Here is a 21,607-nt window from a genome sequence, read left to right on the forward strand (position 1 = left end):
GAACCCGCGACCCTCAGATTGCGAGTCGAGCGCCCTAACCACCTGGCCATGCCGGGCCGAAATTATAAATACCACCAAAAGAAGATCTTTGTATTAAGTAATCTTTTTTGGACTATCACCATGTTTTTTTAATGCACAAGTTTTTGGCTCAATTACTTAAGCCTTCTACAGGTGCTAGATGTTTAGTAAACAACAGGAAAAGCCTGAAAAGAAGATCTTTTTCTGTGAAAAATTGAAATGTATTTACATTTTTCTATTTCTTAATTTTAAACAATTCATCGCACTATATGTTGACGATAATATCTACAGTTAGTGATATGGTAGAGAAAACAGAATATTAACATTTACTTAAAAACTTTTGATATTCATTTAGGAGGTTCTAGAGGTTATGTAAATAAAACTCAAAAACTGTAAGATATGGTAAAGTATTTTTATACTTAAAATTAAAATCACTTTGCACTCAAACTATTCAGAGTCTGAGTGCAGTTTTTGTGAGGAGTTACTGTATGTACTGTTGCATATGTATCATTTCCCAGTCAGATTCCTGGAAATTACAGGAGACCAATGAGAAAGGATTAATGAGCTTACACAAAATAACATTTAATGTTATTCCTGTTATGTAATTCCTAACATGAGAAATGAGTGATCATGTTTTTTCTTTCTTTATATTAAATTGTTTATGGAGCTATACTTTAAGTAAATTACAAGTAGTGTTTAGTCCTATATGTTAAACTTACTCTAACATTACTAATAATTTGTAATAATACAAAATTACTGCATTAGAGAAGGACAAAGCACCCTCACTAAATTAACAAACTAAATTTAGATAATATAAAGAAGATGAAAATCTTTCAAGTCAGTGATGGTTGGGCAAGTTCAGAAAGAAAATGGATGAGACCAATAATATCATAACTGTTGGAGAAGGAAACCTGAACCTTTCAGGTCAGTGGTGGTTGGGCAAGTTAAAAGAGGAAATGGATGAGATGAATAATGTTATTACTGGTGGAGAAGAAAAGTGAATCTTTAAGATAAGTGCTAGTTAGGCAAGTTCAGGGAGGAACTAGATGAGACCAATAGTATCTTTACTGTAGGAAAAAGAAACCTGAATCTTTGAGGTCCGTGACTGTTTGATAAGTTCAGGAAGAAAATGAGTGAGACTGATATCTTTGCTGATGGAGAAGGAAACCAGAATCCTTCAAATCAATGTTGGTTGGGCATGTTAGGAAGGAACTGGATAAGAGCAAAATATCTTTAATTCAAGAAATATAAACTTCAATTTTTCAGTTAAGTGGTATTTGTTGAATCTAGGAAGAAAGTTGATGAGACCAATAATATATTTAGTGCTGGAGATGAAAATCTGAATCTTTCAGATAGGTGGTGGTTAGGCAAATCTAGGAAAGAACCAGATGAGAAACCAGCAATAATATCTAATTAGTGGAACAAATTTTTTAAAGACAAAACCCCATTAGAAAATCAAGAACTAAAAAAACACATCAAACTACTATATAGCTAAGCCTGTTTGAAAATAACAACTTTTATTCACAGATACAAAAAGTGAATAGTACTTCAAATATCCACCCACTAGTGTACTATTCTCCTATGTTTGGTTGGACTAATCTTCAAATTAAAAGGCATAGAGTAAGCTAAGTACTTCACAAGTCCACCATCCTGTGAACTATTCTCCCATGTTTGGCTAGACTGATTTTTGAACAATAAAGTCGAGAGTAAGCTAACTATGTTACATATCCACCATCTAGTTAACTAATCTCCTCTTTGGCTACACTGATTTTTGAACTATAAAGTCTAGAGTAAGCTAACTAAGTCACATATTCACCATCTAGTGAATTATTCCCCTGTGTCTGGCTAGACAGATATTCAAAATAAAAGTCTTAAAGAAATTTAATTACTTCACTTATCTACAGCTTGATGAGCCATTTTCTTATGGTTGACTATACTGATCTTCCAAATAAAAGGACCCAATAAAGCTAACTATTTCATATATCCACCATTTGGTGAAACATCCTCTCGTGCTTCAATATATTTATCTTCCAATTAAAAGGCCTCAAGCAAGTTCTTCACTTATCCACCATATGGTAAACTATTCTCTTTTGATTGGCTAAAGTGATCTTTGAAATGAAAGACTTACAGCAATTTCACTATGCAAGTTCCAATATTTTGACAAACCATGTATTTATGTCGATTAACCATGCACTTTGTGTTCTAGGACAATTCTCTCTTCCCAAGTTCTTTCTCCCTTAGAGCAACTCTGTCATACAGGTGTTGACACACACACAGTAGCCTAAAATAACATAATAAGAGTTTGTTACTTCAACACTTATCATTCTTCTGAAATGTCTACATGCAGTGACAAAACTAAAAATAGTTATTAATACGTGTGAGCTAAACAAAAAAAAAAAAAAACTGACCATGAACAAATTAATGACTTCATATAAACATAGTATTCAAGAAATAAACAGTCTAAATGGCAAACTACCCTAAAACTTACCTCACTTTATTTTGTCATTTGGCCAAATATTATATTTTCCAATACAGCAACCAAGTTCTTTCAAATAAGTATAATCCAACACACAATTCAATTTGTTATTAATTAACCCATATTAAGATAGGCACAAGGTCTTGTGAAAAATTATATTACCTGAAAATGTATTTCAAATAGATACTCACCTTTTCACAGAACTAAAAACTATTATTTCTCGTCACTGCCGAAATGATATTTGCACATGTACTAAGTCTTCAGCAAAACTCCCATGATGTTGATTGCCACAAAAGGGATATTATGAGCAAGATAACATGAAATGCCCAAACAGGACAAAAGAGATGATGGTAGTCTGAATTATCATACAGAGAAGAGAGGGAAGGGAGGTTGATTGGAAAAAACATTCAAACACCCTCTCAGGGAACAGTCTAAGTCTTGGGGAGGAAGGAGCAGTTTGGGAATAACTCAATGTATTCCTGGAGTAAAGAATGTGAGAGGTATCTAAGGCAGAATGCCTCGTACAAGCAAGGAAGAGTAGAAAATACATCTGTAGAGAAAAATGGTGCAGAGAATAGGTTGCCAAAGGTTCAAACAGGGAGTGGGATGGCAGAATAGTAAATGGACAAGGAAGATATCTGACAAGAAAGGTTTGAAAGAGGTTCATCAGAATTGGAAAAAGGAGGATGGCTTGGAAAGAAATAGAAGGTTGTTGACAAATACACAGAAAGACTGGATCAATAATCTCAGCTCAAAGCAGCCACAGAGTCCTGGACTGATGACCAGAAAACATGGCTGTGAGGAGAGTTTCAAAAGAGTTGATGAAGGTATTCCTAAAGTGAGAACAAATCCACTTAAACACCAAAGGATGAACAGACTACTCTGTGGGATGAATCCAGTCTAGGCAACAGAGCTGATCAGCTACAAAATTAAAAGCTCCTTGGACATGACAGACTAAAAACCAAATATGGTGGAGGTGGCAAAAGAGAAAGTATAGAGTCAGAAATCGGAAGTCCCAAGAGCAAATACCCCTCTGTTGGTTGATGGAAGAAATGATAGTGGAGTTGTCAAGATGGATCACAAGAAGAAGACTAGACAGACAGGAGCAAACTCAAAAAGTATCCAACATCTCAAAGATGGTGATATGGAGAGACTGCTCCTCAGAACTCTACTCCACCTGGACAGAGGAATCTGTGAACAGATGTAAGTCTCAGCAATGTGGTGGAAGAGTGATGCCCAAGGTTGTGTGGGACCAAATGAGCAACCATGACAGTGAGAGGAGAATAGATGGAGGAAGAGACACAAGAAAAGACAGAAGCTCTCACACAGGAAGGGTAGGAGACATAAGAGCTTTGATAATCAAAAGATCCATGTCTTGAGATGAAAATATTCCTTTTAAAAGTACAATGACCTAATAAGATATGGGTTAGATTACCATACAATTATTTATTTAACTGCAAAGCTACACAAGGGGGCATCTACACTCTGCCTGCCATGGGGAATCAAGTCCTGAACGTGAACACTGTAAGTCTGTAAACACATTACTGACTCAATGGAAGATTACTGAAATGAATCAGATACTGGCTGGGGTCAAGATAGTCTTGGAGAGCCTGACCAGCCAGCCTAAACAAGATGACTTCTAAAGGATAGAGTTTGTAGCCTTAGATGCCTCTTTGGATGAAGAAAGGAGGAGGCCACATAGTGGAAACACAAGCCCAACAAATGCATCCAAAATGTGAATGCCCTCAGGACTTGAATGAAAACATATGAAACTGTAGCCAACCCAAAGGGAAAGGCCTGAGTGGTTGGACAAACTGTAATGTGAAGAAATGCATTTAAAACATTGATCTTGGTCATTTTGATAAAAAAAAAACTGGTTCAAAGACAATAGAACAATAACAGGTTGTAAATTTCTGTCTTTGTGGGGATGACAAAAGATGGAAGTAAAACCCCAGAGTAAGATCATGGACTTGGTCCATGGCATTCAGAACTAGAAGAAAAGATGCAGCCTCCTTCAGGTGCTGAAGACACAAAGGATCTGAAGGTATGGAAAGAGGAGGCTGGGTAAGGAAAGATAGAGAAATCCTATGAGAAAGCACTTGTGTGACTCGGAGATCTTCTGCAAAGGAAGGCTAAAGATACATAAAGCAAACTCCTACCAGATCAAAGCTAAGATGGTGGCTCCAGAAACAACTCATCTCTGCAATATAGAATGCTCAGCCCTCCAAGAGGAGTTTATGTAGGAAAGTACTGAAAGGACAAGGAGCAGGAAAGGTGTAACCCCACAACATTCCTGAGGATGAGAAACTTGTTGGAACCCCTTGGACCAAGCAAAGCACAATAACAAAGAGAGCCGATATTATTCTGATAAGTTACCTCAGCTCGTGTTTCCAATGTATAAGTTTGCCTCTGAAGAAGAAAGGTCCACCTTTCGAAAGTGTTAGGGTTATAGGATTTTTATCATATTGTATCAAGACTTATTGAATCTACGTGTTTTTCTGACATAAGGTACTTCCTAAAAAAGTATCATCACAAAAGAAGAGTGCTACATGGAGATCTCCGAGATAAGACTGAGGTAGGCAATTCCAGAAATTTAGGCATTCTGACTAAGTAAATCCAAGAAACAAAGGAACATAGATAACTAGAGTATTGGGAATAATTTTAGAAGATTGAAGCCAAAGTGGAGAACAGGTACTTGCAATTTTTCCCGGTTCAGCTGTTGGGGTAGCAATGTAGAGCCTCTGAAAGAAGATGAAGAATTGTCGACAGATAGCAAATCAGCTGAACAAAAGAGAGACAAATATGAGGAGATTGTTGGCAAAAGCAAAAGTACAAAGAGGAGAAAATCCCCAAGCTGCAAAAAGATGTTTCAAAGGACTGGTGCTCATAGAAGAAAAAAATCATGACCATACACCACAAAATAAGTCTTGAGATATTAAAAGATGAGGCAGTTGGGGCACAGTACAAAGTCAGGACAAAAAGGGGTCAGTATGAACACAAGAAAGAGAAGATAGAATAAGAAGGCTCATGCAGCAAGGTAGCTGGAGATTTAGCAAAATAGAACAGGAGAATGAGAAAAAAAAAATTGTCCATGTAAATAAATCAGCAAAGAGAGAAGAGATGGGGTTATGTGTTCCTGGTTGGGAAGAAAAGAACCTAAATCAAAACTGTTGGTGGAAACATCAGAACAAAATCATCAAAAAATGAGACAAACTCAGCTGAAGCAACAAGTCAGAAATCTTAGATCCAAGAATATAATGGAACCAATTGTGTGGTACACAATAGTGATGACATCATGGATCATTATTGTCTCCAGTCACCACTGAAACAGTAACAGATGACTCCTGTTATGGAGTGTCAGGACCAGGTGAGCTTTCAAAAATGTGGATATATGAATTCATAGTTAAGTTGACCCATGAAATCATTTACCATTTTTAAAGTCTTGTATGTCTTGGTCTGGTATATTTTGAATTTTGTGCAAAGCTACACGAGGGCTATGTGCACTAGCAGTCCCTAATTTAGCAGTGAAAGACTAGAGGGAAGGCAAATAGTCATCACCGCCCACCAACAACTCTTGGGCTACTCTTTTACCAATGAATAGTGGGATTGATCATCATATTATAATGCCCCCCACAGCTGAAAGGGCGAGCATGTTTGGTGGGACGGGGATTCAAACCCGTAACCCTCAGATTGCGAATCAAGTGCCCTAACAACCTAGCCATGCCGGGCCCATCTTGTATGTATGTGGTACATGGGCCTTCATCAGTAACATAGTAAGTAATTCCTGTCAGAGAAACCACATCACAAGCTCTGGAACACATGTCTAAAATATCATAAAATGAGTAAGAGATGAAAGTTCTAACTAAAATGTTTAAAATTTTGTCTTTCTTTCTCAAAGTCAAGAAAATAAAGGGGAAAAAAAGACTATAACTTTCACTGATAGCTGAAAGTTTAAAAGCACAAGTGCAAAAATTCCATTATAATTAGCAATGAAACAAAAATATGTCTAAAGCCAAACAGTGCAGAGGAAAGAATGAGCCTTTGTTAATACACAAAGTGCTTATTAGGTCTACTGCATATTGGTGGAGTGCTATAGTGTAATGTTGATTGCATCATACACTAACACAGTACAAATTAATATATACATCACTGGGAGTTTCATTAAAGGTTTGCAGCAGATACAAAAACATCTTTACAGCAGTGGTTTGAGGTAATAGTTATCAGTTCCATGGATAGGTGACTAACACTTCAGAAAGCTTTCTTAAGCAATTGTTTTACAAATTCGATATCTGTTGTTAAAAAAAAACACTAATAAATACATTTATTAACTTGTACTTGACAGATATTAATAGCTTTACATCTTCCAATCAGTAAAATACAGTATGAATTTGTACATTGCAGTTTGTGTGGCACTGTTTCTCTGAGCTCAGATGAAAACTACTTGGATTAACAAAAGTGTATATAATGGAATCAATATCAAAACTTTACAGTCACTCCAAAAAATCACATCAAAAATGACTTTCAATATTTCTGTAAGCGTTAATTTTTCAAATCACATTATACAAGACATAGTACATTAACAATAGCTGGTTTTATAAAAAATATGAAATAATAACTTTCAAATATAACTTACATATGGAAAACATTCACAATCAGGGAGTCAATATGTAATTGAATTTATTCTGAGGTTATATAATGTGGAAAGTTTGAGAAATGTAAATGCAGTTTCAACTCCCAAAATGAGTGTAAAGATGTTTCCAAAGGTCTGCCCTGCGTGTGAATCCTTTGCCACAAGTTGAACAGATGTGTTTCTTTGGTGCTTTATGCTGATACAGATAATGGTTCCGCAGTCTATGTGTTGTAGCAAAAATAGCATTACAAGTTGGACACATGTAGCACTTTCCAGCATTCGTAATAACTGCAGTTTTCTCCCACCTCATTCTTGTCCAAACTATTATGAGAGAAAACTCATAAGAATTGGAATTTTCAACTTTTATTCTAGTAACTGTGTAAATAATGTTTCTAAAGTTTAATGCCACACTCTTTGAAAAGTTAAGGTCACAAATAACACTATTTATCAACAAGTCATCTGCATTTAGGGTAATTAACAACTCTCACAAGATTTTTCAATGGCTCTGTGTAACTTATTATGGTAAATATTGTAAACAAAAATTTATAGTTTAAAATGTTTAGGTGAATAACATCTTCTTTTATGTTAAATTCTTAGTTTCATCACAAACTGAATGCATAGCTGAATAGCAAGTAAGGGATGTATCTCATATGCTAGAGGTTAGTTGTAGGAGTTATCAGCCAATGGTGATGATCAAAACATCAATGGAGAGAATACATATAAACACTTTAAAAAAAACAATTAGGGAATGTAAACTGTTGGTGTGATGTCACATGTTTTTCATTGAAATTGTGAAATATTTTGTCTATTAAGTAAACATTTCCTACCATCATAAATAGAGTTGTTAAACTCATACATTATAACAAATGAAATGAGTCAAATTTATACATAAGATTAATTGTACCTTACAAGAACAGTATTTCAACCTCATGATGCTCTTGGAACTATTTTATCATTGACTGTGCTCAGTCTGTGGTCCTGATTATAACTATTGCCTAATATGACAATTTCTACTGTAACAAGTTTCTGCAAATAACGATAAAGTCATTCAAATCACACCTCTTTTCACACTTACCACACTCTCCAGTGTACTTGGATGTTAGCTCTCAAGACCACATTTAAGAAAACTAAATGTAAAGAAATCTATGATGCTCTTATCTGATTTAGATGTACTTTCTTGCCATCCTAGCCATCCATTGCAGGAATTTTATGTCACATAACTGGTGTAAATTATAATAGTTATTACAGTTTAAATTTCCTTTACCATGCACATCAGGAAGCTTATATTTCCAACAAAGTAAAAAACCTGTACAGATTATAAAATTTAAAAAACTTAATTTGGATATTTCTTGTTGCAGTCATTCAAATACATCTATGTCTTGTCCCAACAAACTTCCACTTGTCACGTGTAAAGTTATTTTTGTTTTCTCTCACTAATGCTTCTGGGAATTGGCTTGTGAATTCTTGATTTATGTTTCTTTACAAGGTCAAGATTTTTGTGAGGTATGTTAGAAACCACATTTTGGGTGGGTGAAGGGTTCCTGAATGATCATTCTATGAGCCTTGACATGGGTAGCAGCAGTCTTGTGGGTGTGGTAAGATGCGGCTTATGTGGAATTACTTCCTCATATAGCTTACCTTTGCTTTTCACTAACTTATAGATAAGTGCCTCTCACATTGATATGCCCTGAGCTCTGTGTTTCTTTGTTCTATGAATATCCTTCCCTAGAAAGGGCTATGACAGAGCTCTCCAGTCTGTTTATGGCAACATCTCACTATTGAATAGTTAAGAGCTTGCTATAGATAAATGTAAAGGGGCTTAACATTTTGCATATAGTACCAAGACATGCAACTGTGGCAACAAGCCACTGCATTAGGATATGCAGATTGTTCTCATAAAGTGCAATTAATCCTCAGTTTCCAAAATGTCTAAAGTCTTTATAACTAAAGTAGGGGTGCAGTTCTTACAAAATCATTAATAATACTTAAAAATCTGTAATATGTGATACAATGCAGTCATTTTCTTTACTCAAAACAATAAAACTAAAATATAACTGTTACTACAAAAAACGAAGGCACTACATGGCATTGGCACTATTTGATAAACACACAATTTCATATATTTTAGGTCTTTTAAAGTCTTTATGTATCCTAAATGTGAAACAAATGTTCACACACACAGCTCCAAATACTCTATTAGAAAAATTCACAAATACTTTCACAGATGAGTTAAAAAACACTGCTAACACAATATAAAAACTTGAAGAAAATATTTTTTTGTTCATGTTGCAATGAGACTCAGGGTATACTTTTCCAAGTGTAAGGATGATATATTAATGAAACAAGTTCTGTATAAAAGACCATGTGAATTTAAAACCAATCAAAATTGATATTATTAGACAGTAGTTGCTTTTAATTATGAACCAGCTACTATCTAACTAGTTTTTCATTCTAAATGCAGATGTGCAGAGACTCCACAATAAAGTGCAAATAATTATCTAACATGAAATTGTTTCGTAATGTAGTGTGTGTATATTCAGAGAATATTTTTATCCAAGTACAAGTACCATGTAATGGAACCCTTACACTGGAGAAGGTTAAACCTTTAATGTACAATTTCAACAGGACATTCAATTCGTGCATGACACAAGAGATTATTTCTTAGAAAGTATGTTCCTGTTTACATAACAAAAATGTTCAAACTTTTCCAGATACAAAAGTCATATGCACTTGTCAAATTTGATACCAACTTCTTTTCTGAGACATTATGCTCACAAAAACTTTAACGCCACTACCCCAGCTTATAAAAATAGTTAATGTATTAATATCTTAAGAAAGACAATTAAAAATATATACAAAATCAGCTATAATTTTTATACCTCACATCTGACAAAGCTTAAACATCTAACTTAACACTGCATTTCCACATACTTCACATTAGTAAATATGTAACTTAGCATTGCTGTTCAACATATTTAATGTAGTAAAACAATTAACACTGCTGTTCCACTTATCCGACATTATAAAACACCTAACTGAACAATGCTGTTACTCACATCTGACATATAAAACATTTAACTTTACACATCTGACATAGTAAAACCATTAACTTAAAATTGTTTTAAACATCTGACTTTAAAAATATGTCTGACTTAACTCTGCTGCTCCACACATCTGACATAATTAACCACTTGACCTTACACTGCTGTTCCACACACCTGACATAGTAAAACACCTTACTTATCATTGCAAGTCTTATAATAAATGTCTTCAAATAACCACAGTAAATTAAAGAAAAAATAAGTAGAGAGATTCAATCCTTACAAAATAATTTTATTCAGGTCATATCATTGAAATACAAAAATCAATAAAAACTTCCAAAAAGCATAAAATGATATATGGATACATAAAGATCATGCCCTGTTTGACAATCTTTGAAAATTAATTAGAAATATGACCAGTATGAAATTCTACGTAACTCTGCTAATTTAAAAAATCTATAATTTACTTTATAAAAACACAGCAGGTTAATAATGCCTAAAAAAATCTTAAACTCTTCTAAATTTAAACTGACTGCACTATTTGTAAATAATTAAAACAATCGAAATCCCACATAGGATAATCTATGCTTTTATCTCATTAATGAAATAAATGGATTACTACTAACATCCATTAAGATCTTTTGATGAAAATTTATGCAAGTTTAAAAATACATGTATTTGGGAAACAGAGATTTTAAAATGAAGAGTCACGCAAACTTATGTTTGAAAACTCGCTATTGTGTGTTTCCTTATGCACAGCATACTTATGACGAACCAAGTTGGTTTTCCAGTTAAAAACTTTGTGACAAATGTCACATTCAAACTCAGGACAGGTGCCTTCATGCAGAGCTAGATGCTTTCTAAGATATGACCGAGTATTCAAATATTTATTACAAATGTGACAGTGGACTCCTTGCTTGGACACTGTATGACTTGTAACTGCTCTTGTAGCCAATCTTTGCTCACCTAAAAATAACAAGTTAAATAGCATTTAATATTTAATGTAACCAAAAATTAGACACATTTTCAAGAAGCAACTATCACACAAATTTAGCTACACAACAATGCATGAGAGTCAACTGTATGACAAGTATGATTTCTGTGCTTTTTCAAAAAAGTATCATGTTTGATTTTAGTAAAGATTTATAAAAGATGTAATGTTAGAGTAAATCCTGATTAAAAACTATTCATTTCTCAATTGTGACTCCTTTAAAACTTTTAGATAACATTTTGAACTAGGATTTTTTTTCTTTTTCAAATTTGTGTAGTAAGAACATATTAAAATAGAAATATACAAACAATTACATGGGGTATTACCAAGGCATCTTTTCTCACTTGCAGAATTCTCAGATATCAAAATATACCAGAAAGCTATGTCGCCAAATAATACCATTCAAATTGTACCAATGCTAACTAATATCACTAAATGTATAAATATTCACAATTCTGGTTTTTAAAATGATACAATAATTTAAAAAAACATTAAGATTTATTTTAATAGACATGTTTTCCAGAATATGATCAGCTTTGACAAAAAAAAAAAAGTCAGACATACATGTTATACATCTCATGCACCAAAATATCTACAAAAAGTAAAATATAACTATTAGGATTTTGCTTTTATTTAACAGTGAACACAATCAACCATTAAGTGATCAATATTCATTTTTGCTTCATGAAATCATAAACAAAAAATTAAAAGTGTTTCGACCCAAACATATTTGGCAACACTGGGCTCTTCTAATTTGTGTGGAGGACAAAATCTAATTATAATTAAAAAATGAAAAGGAGATTAAGCCTATGTCAGACCTCGCACACAAAGAAAGATACAAACATGTTGACTCATACGTCCCCTCACATACTTGGTGCCATCCAGAGTAGGCCAATATTCAATGGCTCTGCTAGGTTCATACCCCTCAAATTCAGGCTCCTTAATCTTAAGAGTAGTTAATCTTGCAAAATGTCCCCATTATGCCTTCTTCTTAAGGAGTCCTTGATAACAGGAAGAAAACACTTGTTTTGCCTCTGCTGCTGAAAAACTGAATGTAAACATTATTTTCACCAAAAATGCTGTGAAACTGAATGTGGGCAGGCTATTTATGAAACAAGACCATTATAAGTTATTACACGAAAAAATTATAAATCTTTATTATTTAATTCAAATTTCATAAATTCTATTTTAATTTTTAGGCAAAACATTTATCACTTTTCATCATACACTTTTTCCATCAAAAAGTTGTATGTCTGTCAGTAAAATGCCACTGGTAACTCAGTTTTGACTAAATGATGCATACTGCATTTTGTATCTCAGTTCTTCATATGTATGTGTGTGTGTGTGTACACACATTCATTCCTCCATTTTATAGTTTCTAGTCATTATAATATTACTATACAGCATGTATAATACCTCATGCACAAACTGATAAAGCTATTTTTAATTTTATCTATTCATCTCTGAGGTGCCACTCAAACTTTGTTAGGCTCTTACTGTAAAAACACATTTAGTACTGTGTGAACAAGGGTTTGTGAATTAAGTGGATATGCATATAGTTTTGGCTTGAGTTTTAAAAGCATACATTTTTAAATGTTTATATGTATGGACTATACTTCTGCAGTTAAGAATATTCAAAAATGTGTTTGGTTTCCCAAAAGTATACCTAAAATGTTTTTCTAGAAATAAAATCAACAATGTGGGGAAAGAAAATTGTCCAATGGGTAAAGTATAGTGGTTAAACTTATTGTATTGAATTCCACAACCCTGACATATCACATATCAATATCACACCTTAAACAAACAATTCAATAATTTCTAAAGCTATAAATGACAGCTTTTTAAATTTTTAAGAAAGGTGATGTACAAACAATCTACTGTAGTGACACCCTCTTTAAATGTGTGATATAAAGAAACAGTGTATTAACAACAGGAAAACTACTGTAGTTACCCCCCTCTGTAAGCATTTGATACAAATACTGTAGTCACAAAAAACAAGCAACTGTAATGACATACTTTGTATGTTTGATGTAAAGAAACACTAGTAACAATAAGCAAACTACTTTAATGACCCCCTCTATATGTGTTTGATATAAAGAAACACTAATAACAACAAGTAAGTTACTTTAATGACTTCCTCTACATGTGTTTGATATAAAGAAACACCAATAACAACAGGTAAGAAACACTATAAAGAAACAGTATTGTAGCAACAGGCAAACTACAGTTGAAGACACCCTTTGTGCATGTTTGATATAAAAAAAAATGTAGTTACAACAGGCAAGTTACTTTAATGACACCCTCTATACGTGTTTAATATAAGGAAATCCTGTAGTAACAACAGGCAAGCTGCCTTAGTTACACTCTCTCTCTATATATATATATATATATATATATATATGATTGATAATAAAAAACACTGTAGTAAAAACAAGCAAACTACTGTAATAACAAAAAGCAAATTACTGGGCAGACACCTTTTGTGTGTGCTTGATTTTAAATAAAAACTGTAGTAACAAAAGGCAAACTAATGAAGTGACATTCACTGTATTTGTTTAATATTAAGAAACATTGTACTAACAATGGGCAAACTACTGTAGTGACACCTTCGATATGTCGTAGATGACACTCTCTGTACACATTTGATATCAAGTTGTATACAATCCACAACTTGCCTACTTGGTATTCATAATGTTTCTTTACATTTTTCTGTTCTATTTTCACATTAATGCTACTTATGATTATTATGTTTAACTGGTATTTATCACATTTACCTGGTACTAAGAAACATCCTACAGACTTCATAAAAAACCATGTTGAATTTTTTTATTAGAAAAATTATAGAACAACAAACAATATTTACAGATCACATAACTGAAGCAAAGTTGTTATAGAGAAGGTTGAAGAGAATGAAGAAACCTTAACAAGAAATAGAAACATCAGCAGTGATAAACATTTTTAATCTGTAATTGTGTCAGTATATCTAAAGAAATCCTAATATACTGAAACTTAAGGTAGACCTCAAAGCATGTTCAGTCTCAATGTATCTAACAAAAAATATACAATGCAGTAGCTCAATAGAACTGCATGTGAAAACATCCACTGTCTTGTGTGCAGTAACAGGGAAGTATGGTTACAACAAGTACAAAGTTTTAAAACAAAAATGCTGGTGTAAACAAAATGGTGTCTGACTGATCATTAAGTTTTGTTTTCTTAAATTGAGCATGGGAAATTAATGATCTATTCTATGCATCATCATTTAAGCAGCCACCACACTTTAGAATCTAAGTATTTATTGTAATTAGTTATTAGCATCAGTTATTAATGCTTGTGTAAAACGACTAGTGATTTTTTAATAATGCACTAACAAATAATACCTTTTTTGAAGCCTAAAATATCTATAATCCTTTTACATCAGAGAAAACAACTAATAAACATATGTGAAATACAAAAATTAATGAAAGGATTTCAAAATAGATGTTATTTCTTGTAGTTCTTGATAAGCAGAAACATTACAGTAACTAAGATTTCAATGCATGTAAGTCTGAAAGAGATAAAGTAAAATTAACTTCTGCAATAACTGTAAATTGTTTACTATTTTTTACTTCCTTGTATTTCTATCACAAGATACACATTTCATTGTTTCTGTGATTCATGTATTAGTTCTCATCTATTGACTTCCTGATAAAAACAATATTAAAATGTTCAGTAGAGGGACATTTCTATTGAAACTCAGTTAAATACAAATACAGCCTAAAAGCTCTGGATTGACAATTTACAAACATTAAATCTGACTGGTAAACACCATGAGCAGCAGCATGTGGCAGAGGTTTCATCAATGGACAAAATGTTAATAAAATGCAAACAAATTAACAGCATTGCATTTCTAAAATGTAAAACCTACTGATTAAAATTATGTAATGTTTTCCACTCTGTGCAATGTGAAAAATGTTGCACTGTTCCAGACATCCTCTTAGAAAAACAAATACAAAAAAAAACCTGATGTGTATATCCAAAAGCCATAGGAGATGGTAAAAAGAAGTGAATTAGCCTTTTGTAGACCATTCCCACCCCCTCCTATTGAGAACTTAGTTTAAATACTAGGTTTTTACTTTGGGCTAAGTAGATGTTTAACTGTTAAAAAATGAGTTACAATTATTCATTTCCCTTCATTGATTACAAAGTGTTTGAGTAACTGCTTAGTTATAGTCTCCAACATAGTTGTAAACGTACTTATGAACACATAAAACAATAATGAATTGTCTGGAAGAACAAGTCTGCAAAAGTGTACACAGTATTGTTGCAATGGGTGACTAATAAATGAATAAATCTTTCATTGTTTCTAAATGTTGAACAATGCACAAGCTTAAAATATAGCTTTGAGATATCCAGCATCCCATGTACCACTGTGCATGTCGATAGTTTTCAGGTCTTAGGCATTAGATACTGTAAATGGCACATTACTGTTTGCATATTAAACTTAGTTAATCTGAAATAATGTTATATCAAATATAATTGTCTTGATACAATATGTAGAAAAGGCATCACAGTTGGAAATGTGTATTTTTAAAAAGCGTGTGTTTAACAAACAATTTTTTTAAAGGCTAGTGTGATCTCTGGCATAAGATACAGGGTACTGGCTACTAGTTGAAAGTAATGAAGTAAAGCATGACATCTTTGAGACTATAAAGAAACAGTGGAAGCAAATACTGACTGATATTCTCAAAAAAAAAAAGAAAAAAAAAAAGAAAAGAATTTTAGCATGCAAGCTTGAATGATATACTTTCATATATATTAAATAAGACTATACGAAGAAGCACTAAATGTTAATGATTAAATTTTTATATTTCAAGTTGAATTAATGATATTAAGTATAAATAAAAAAACATAAACTAAAATAATTTTATTTGCAATGGTTTTGAAACATGTCAATGTTAATATCTTAGACTTATGGCCAGTACAATATTAATATTCAAAGTGAATAAAGAAAAGTGTCTTCAAGAAATCACACAAACATGTACACGTATCAACACGAGAGAAAAGAAAAGAACAAAATAAATATTTTGCAGTGATGGAGACAGTTAAATTATCAATAAATAAACAAAGGTTAGTAGTGTTCTTTTTATCTTAAGAACAATACTGAAAAAGTACTAAATTCTTACAAGAGGAACATTTGTAAAAAAGTTTGTTTTTTTAAGTACTAAAACTTGATATGATATCAATACCACAAACCGAAATGATGGAGACAGTATAAAAGATTATTGTGAAACTCTTACTTTTAATTTTATAGTCTTTGGGTTACACATACTTCATCACAGTAAGTGTGTGGAAAACAACAAGATAAACATTTAATACTTTTTCAATGTGCCAGTTATTAAACTCACTGAAGTAGACTCTGTTTGGCCCTTTTCTTCAACCTTTTGCCGAAATGCTCTAACTAGATCACACAGCCTAGTTCTTTTAACGCCACAGCTTGCTGAGGCTTCTCGATATGACATGCCTTTATCTACAACAGCATGAATAGCAAAAATCATTTGGTCGAGAGTCCAGGATCGATTGCTGCTGTCTTTTGAGCAAGTAACTTGAACAAAATCATAAATATCTGAAAAAAAAAAGAAATGAAATTAAAACATTTATTTTATTCTCATGATATTAACTCAAATTCCTTTTGAAGCCAATTACTTAAAACATCTATTTGAATGGACTAAATGATACATAAAATTACAAAAACAAGTTTGAATAAAAAGTAATTTTTAATGACAAAAAAATAAAAAACTGCACAATATTATAATTTATTACACTGACACTGAAATAAGTCATATATTTCAGACATGTGTCTCAGAACCAAGGCTTAATTTTTTTAATTTTTTTTTTGTAGAGATAGAAGCAGGTTTGGAATATTATGTATATAAAATGCATATATATTAAACCAACTACTTGATTATATCACTATATGTGAACCAAATGTGTATATACATTTAGTGTTGTTAAAGTTTTTCTTATGTACAATTCTGCTACAGCCACCCATAATCTTTAATCTGTATACAGGAACAAAAAAACAAAAATACCTACATAGTAAACTACACACTAATTCACACTATACAATAAACCCACACACCTGAAGTCTGTGTCATAAACTAGATAAGTTACCTACAATGATTTATCAAGATCTAAAAATTACCATCCAATGAAAAGAAAATTCCTGTGCTTGGTAGTGTTTCCAATCAGCAAAGAAAACCCAGGATACTATAACATATCCTGTGTTAATTTTTTTATTTCCTTTTTTTCATATTTTTAGTTGTAAAACTTTATCATATACTTGATGTCTGTTATTTTTTCCACAATTCATAGCATGTTGAAGAAAAATATTTTCAAGTAACTTTTCATGGTGTAATAAGCTGGTTGTACAAAGACACTAAGATCAAGATAAAAAAAATGTTTGTCAATTGATAGTCACTGCTTCTGCAAGAACAACCATACAAAACTTTCTTAACCTGAAAATCATAATGCTTTTTTTTTTAGTCAAACAGATATCTATAGATACTTTTTAATGAGAACATTTTCACGAAAGTACATAAAATCAGATTCTAACCTTTGTTCACTACAGTTCATGCATTTCTCTCAAAAATGGTTGATATGGAACTTTCATTACTCTAAGTTTGGAAACATAACTTGTTTTGGAAGACAATATACCATACGTTGAAATTTATCTATCTAAAATTAATTTCTGGTACCCAGATTTGTTTGAAAATGTGAGTGAAGCCTGTATTAAATGAAATAGAAGTCACATTTTTGTAAGAGACATTATTAAAATTACATCAAATCAAAACTCTAAAATAACCCTCAACTGAAAATTTAACAGTTTTGAGTATTTTACAAGAGTATCAATTTTCACGTACTTATTCAGAAGTTTGGTGGTTGCTTAGTTCTTGAACAAAGTTGTGGAATAAATTGAAATATATAAAAAAAACTGCATTTCTTTTCGTTTAATACAATGTTTCCCAACAATATTGAGATCATGTATTAACCCCAGTTGTCTCAGTGGCTTAAGATAAGATATTAATCTTGTCCAAATAAGAAACCTAATTTTTAATAGTGTTCCAGGCCTTCAAACCAGGTGAATGCTTAATTGCAAGTAATGCTCTAGGTCTTCAATCCAAGTGAACTAAGAAGACTATTTTTAAATAATGTTCTGGGTCTTCAAACAAGGTGTATTAAGGAGCTAACTTTAAATACTGTCTTAGGTCTTTAAACCCAATGAACTAAGCAACTAAATTAAAAATATTGTTCTACATTTACAAATTAGATGAAATAAGGGGCTAAATCTAAAATACTGTTCTAGGTCTTCAAACCAGATGAATTATAGAGATTAATTTTAAATACTATTTGAGCAAAACAGGATAAGAAATTGTTTGAAGTGTACTCTCAGGCTCAAGAAGATATACTCAGAGGCTAAAAACTGAAAGTTTATCCCATTTAACTCAAGAGTTTAAGATCAGGGACTAATAAAAACTTTAAAAGGGGCTTAGGGTAAAGTCTTAATGGAAACTAACTTAGGAATTTACAATCTGGACTAATAGGGACCTTTACAAAGGTTTAGGCTCAAGTTGTGATGCAAAGTAACTCAAGGATTTAAGATCATCAGTTGATCCAAACATACTTGGAGCAATCAGATCAATGATTGATTCAATCTTTTCAGAGCCAAAGTTTGGATACATCTCTCATGCAAAACCCAAAAATAGGTAATTACACAGAAATTAACTTTGCCCAAAATATATTTGAAGCATACATTTTATTACAAAGCAAAGAAGACCTGACAAATAACAAAGTTAGTGACAAGCATTTACTTCCATTATTTTCTTTCTCTTCACTGACTATGTTGCTTAAACAGTCAGATGTACAGTAATTAATTTGTTTCTTTTTTGAACCTATATTATTTCCTAAACTTAAGATAAATATTCTTGAATCTTCTTGCAACACTTTCAGATATTTCTTTTTTTAACATCTTAGTAAAATACTCTGCTGCTTTGGTGTTTCCATGTTGAGCTGCATACTGCCCAATCAGGAACCGTTCTTCACTGCTGTATGTGTTATATGGGCGTCGTCGTCTTACTCGTAGAAGTTCCAGCACACTACCATCAACATCTTCAATAATTTTTGGTTTAGGGATGGCACATGAAGTTTGATAAATTTCTTCTGTTCCTGGAAGATGGTTCTAAAATAATTATCCTTGAATATTAATTTATGTAGAAGCTCTTTAAAAACAAACTAACCTTATGAGACATATAAATGAAACTCCATAAACATACAAAAAACAAGTAACTTTTCATCCCATCATAAGTGTTCCAACACAACCTTTCCAATCATATACAAGTACTTAATATATTAAATGTATCATGGATTTCATGAAAATGTTAGTAAGTGGATGACAATGATATTATGTATATATAATCTGTTTTACATATAAATTCTCATAGTACCAAAGCCACATTTAGTTATAAACATGTATAACTTAAAACATACACTAATTTTACTTAATATTATGTTAAATTGAAACTGTTTAGATATACAAAAATGGATTAAAATATATTTGCTTCAAAGAGAATAATTTCAAAAACAAAAACATTTATACATCACTATGTTCTGGATTTCCTTTCTCTATATGTTGGATGCATATTGTTGGTTTTAAGTGATTATTAAATGTAATTTTTTGCAGAAATATTACTGTTTGATTGATTTTTAAATTGTAATGTTTCTTTATAAAAATCATTGTTGAATATGACTTTGAAAGGTAGTGTTTCTTTAGAACCATCATTGTTGAGTAGATACAGATGATTTTGAAAGTAATATTACCAATATGCTGTTAATCTCAATGTGATTTATAGTTTTACACTGTTAAATGGGTAGAGTTGGTCTTACAGTGACTTATTGTACTGTCAGCTCAGTGTGAGTTCTAGCTTTATAGCATTGAACGATCATAATTAGTCATATAATTACACTTCTCACCACTAAAATGGAGATAGAATTTGTTCAAAGAATATGAGTAACACCTTTCAGAAACTTGAAGACTCTTCTGAACTATATTCCAGTAACAGCAATATATCATTCAAACAGAAAGGAGACCACTGACAGTAAATGGTAAAGCACAGCTATTGGGCAACCTGGTAAGAACTCCAAGTGATGTTGTACATGAAATGGCATGTGCTCTGAGGGAACAGGAAAAACATGGAAGAGAAGTGACATGAGTAACTGGTAGAAGACAGGAGAAAAGTGAGGGGAATATGGAAGTGAAGCAAACATATAAGTATGTGACAAGTACAGATGCTACTTATATCAAATTGAATTGGCAATATAAACAGAACTTTGAGATTATTGGAAAAATGAAAACCTGTGCTAAACTCCTCAAGTGTAAAATAATAGTGTAAGTAATATTAAAATAATTTTATTTACAATGTTAAAAATTAGAAAAAAGTGATACACAATAATTAATAATAACAAGGTTTAAAGAAATTTGATGCTGCTGGCTGGTGGTTTGGAATTAGGTATGGTGAAATGGTACATGGACTGCTTACAGAAACATATGCTGTGCTGGAACTCCAGAACTGGAAGAAGGAAAACTTTATGCTTTGGCCAGTGTTAACCTTTTCTAGCATGTAAATAAATAAAATTATACTTACTGATTGTACTGTTGACTCTCAGTGTAGTTTCTAGCTTTACAATTTTGAATGAGTATATTTGGTCTTTAATTATAATCACTAATTGTACTGTTTACTCTTGGTGTGATTTCTTGCTTTATATTGTTGCATGAATATAGTCATTCTTAGAAGAATACTTAATGACTCTTCTGTTGACTTACAGTTCTCTTTTTTAGTAAATATGTACTTTGTGTTTTATATTTCTCTTAGTACCCTTTAGTATTAGTGGATTTGCAAACAATACAAGTTTAACAAAATAGGATTTTATTTATTTTATGCATAAGATTTATGTACAAAAGAAAATGGTAAACATAATAGGTTAAACAAAGGAGCATATTGAAATGATCAGTTTAACACAACTATATATGTGTATATATATATATACACTTAGTGGTCACAAGTAAATAGACACCTAATTTTTCGTCATTTAACCGATTTATGCTAACTAATTTGTGTTCACAGAGCACTATATAAATGAAAATGATCCACACACTAATTATCTTGTGCTACAACATGTCTAGAACTCAAGGTTTTCTCGAATTGTCAGATTTTGTTAGATGAAGGATAGTTGGTCAAGCAGATGCTGGAATAAGTCAGTGGCAAATTTTGCAGAATTTGGGAATTCTGCTTTCGACAGTCAACAGAATCATTGTGCAGTTCAGGAAACACGGCAAGGAAACAATTGAGCAGCGTCCGGGTCGTCCTGGTCCATCGGAGAGGACAAAAAGGGCTGTCAAGAGGGGCATTGAAATGGAT

General features: G+C 32.3%; 2 long non-coding RNA genes across 5 annotated transcripts in view; both read right to left on the reverse strand.

Annotated features, from left to right (window-relative positions):
* LOC111086522 overlaps positions 1-8,318 on the reverse strand; it is a 17,282-nt gene extending 8,964 nt beyond the window's left edge. Inside the window, exons 1-2 of one of the 2 annotated variants that reach the window (XR_002611257.1) lie at positions 7,128-8,318; positions 2,185-2,299 (exon numbers count right to left, since the gene is read on the reverse strand). This is a non-coding gene — a long non-coding RNA (uncharacterized LOC111086522). Of the gene's footprint in view, positions 1-2,146; positions 2,300-7,127 lie in introns of both variants that reach the window. The other variant, XR_002611258.1, reaches the window with a different exon arrangement.
* A 1,903-nt stretch (positions 8,319-10,221) lies between these two features.
* Positions 10,222-21,275, reverse strand: LOC111086523. Of its 3 annotated transcripts, none has more exons than XR_002611260.1 (5): positions 20,207-21,275; positions 17,338-19,358; positions 16,541-16,758; positions 12,028-12,204; positions 10,222-11,131 (listed from the first exon to the last, which is right to left on the reverse strand). It is a non-coding gene; the product is annotated as an uncharacterized LOC111086523 (long non-coding RNA). The 3 variants fall into 3 exon arrangements; XR_002611261.1 differs by having other exon boundaries at positions 10,231-11,131; positions 17,338-17,571; positions 19,175-21,275; XR_002611259.1 differs by having other exon boundaries at positions 10,234-11,131; positions 17,338-21,275.
* Positions 21,276-21,607: the final 332 nt, after the last annotated feature.

This window comes from Limulus polyphemus, unplaced genomic scaffold (genome assembly GCF_000517525.1).
Source record: "Limulus polyphemus unplaced genomic scaffold, Limulus_polyphemus-2.1.2 Scaffold1164, whole genome shotgun sequence".
Classification (NCBI taxonomy): Eukaryota; Metazoa; Arthropoda; class Merostomata; order Xiphosura; family Limulidae; genus Limulus; species Limulus polyphemus.